Raw genomic sequence first — 1,680 nt, forward strand, 5'->3', positions numbered from 1 at the left:
GCCACAACAACATCAGTCAGGCCAATCTCCTCACAGTTATCACCCATTATTTCTTTTTCCTTTTGCGAATTTTGATCGGGGAAGGAATCTTTGGGAGCCTTAGTTCTTGTAAGGGTGTTCAGCCAGTTTATCAACACAGATCAATTCTAAGCACCTGACAAAAGAAAAATAACTCAAAAGGTAAATGTGTTAGTGCCTGAAGGTGATAAATAGTGCAAGATATCACACATATGACCGCAAACACATAAGAGTTACTCCACTCGAAAATAAACTAGCCTACATATTTAGAGAAACGACTAAATAGACAGGAATTTGTCTATTTGATTTTGAGCTCAGTGAATCGGAAATATCAATTTGAGTCGGGACAAAGTCGATTGTATCTTTAATTGACATACTTCTGACTTTTTTATTGAGATGAATTAATTGAATCTCATTGCAAAAGTTGAAAGAGATAGAATTCTCAAAATGGGGACCGTACCTTGAAAGGTTGCCTACGTATCTCACGAGGGAGAATTCAGGTCCTACGTAGTTCGACCAGCTTGAATCTCCTCCGATTTGAGATAAAGGGTTAACTTTTTTCTCTTTTTATTATTTTTTTTATTTTTATGAGAAAGTAAGATTTGAAAAAATGAAGTTCGAATTTTATTGTGAAACTAAAGACTCGAAAAGTATTTGGACGCACTTTTGGTAGTGACTTGATATTTGTGCTTAAAGGGTTCTAGAAGATAATTTGAAGAGGAGTGAGCTAGAATATCTCCAAATGAAGCAACATATTCACACAAGCAGTTATAACACATAAACAAATATTACGCGTTCTAAACATGTATGTGACCTTTTTGTGCCAAGGGTAGGCCTAACGATTTGAAGGATATATAACGTCATTTGAAATATTTCATTGCCCCCAAAACCCAAATTTATACAATATTTGCGAATAAACCTAATGGGGATACATAATAGGGGAAAAAAGATACAAAATAATTAGTCCCGCGCAGGGGTACAACCCTAAACTAAACTTCCATGAAAATCCTTCGCTCTTGAGCTTCTTGCCATCTCTGAATGCCAACGTCTTCAGATGCAATGATAATTTGATCTTTCTTTGTCTCGAACAAACTATTAAATTTCTGACCCATGAAACAATGTTTTGCCAAATGACGTATACATCCTTCAAATATAAACACACAAGTATGGTTGTCTTTTATTGACCAATGGGCCAAATAGACACAAGGTGGACTTCTAATGGGCCCAGACACGCCTTGGGTGTTGGGTCATCTTAGTTCAAAATGCGCTAAATTTTGGGATTAAGTTCAGCCCTATCCTAGTTTGCCTAATAGTGAGCTTTATTTATGGTGGATAGGTGACCCAAGCGGACTACTTGGGCTGGGACAATTAACGACCGTTGACTATCCAGTAGCCAACTACATTCGTCAGGGATCCCCGAGAATAATTTGGTTAACGAATGACTGTGGCCCGCATAATCGTCCTTTAAGTGAAATAAAGAAAAAAATGTCATTTGACGGAATAAATGATATGCATGTAATGACAGTTGATATCACAATTTAAGCAAATAAGGCACATATGAGGTAAAACAATTCAACATATATTCGCAAATAGTCAAAGAGAGTCAAGTCATTATGGTTAGAACCTAATTAAATCCCCAGCAGAGTCGTCATTTCTGTTGTG

Source organism: Solanum tuberosum, unplaced genomic scaffold, assembly GCF_000226075.1.
Source record: "Solanum tuberosum cultivar DM 1-3 516 R44 unplaced genomic scaffold, SolTub_3.0 scf00630, whole genome shotgun sequence".
Taxonomy (NCBI): domain Eukaryota; kingdom Viridiplantae; phylum Streptophyta; class Magnoliopsida; order Solanales; family Solanaceae; genus Solanum; species Solanum tuberosum.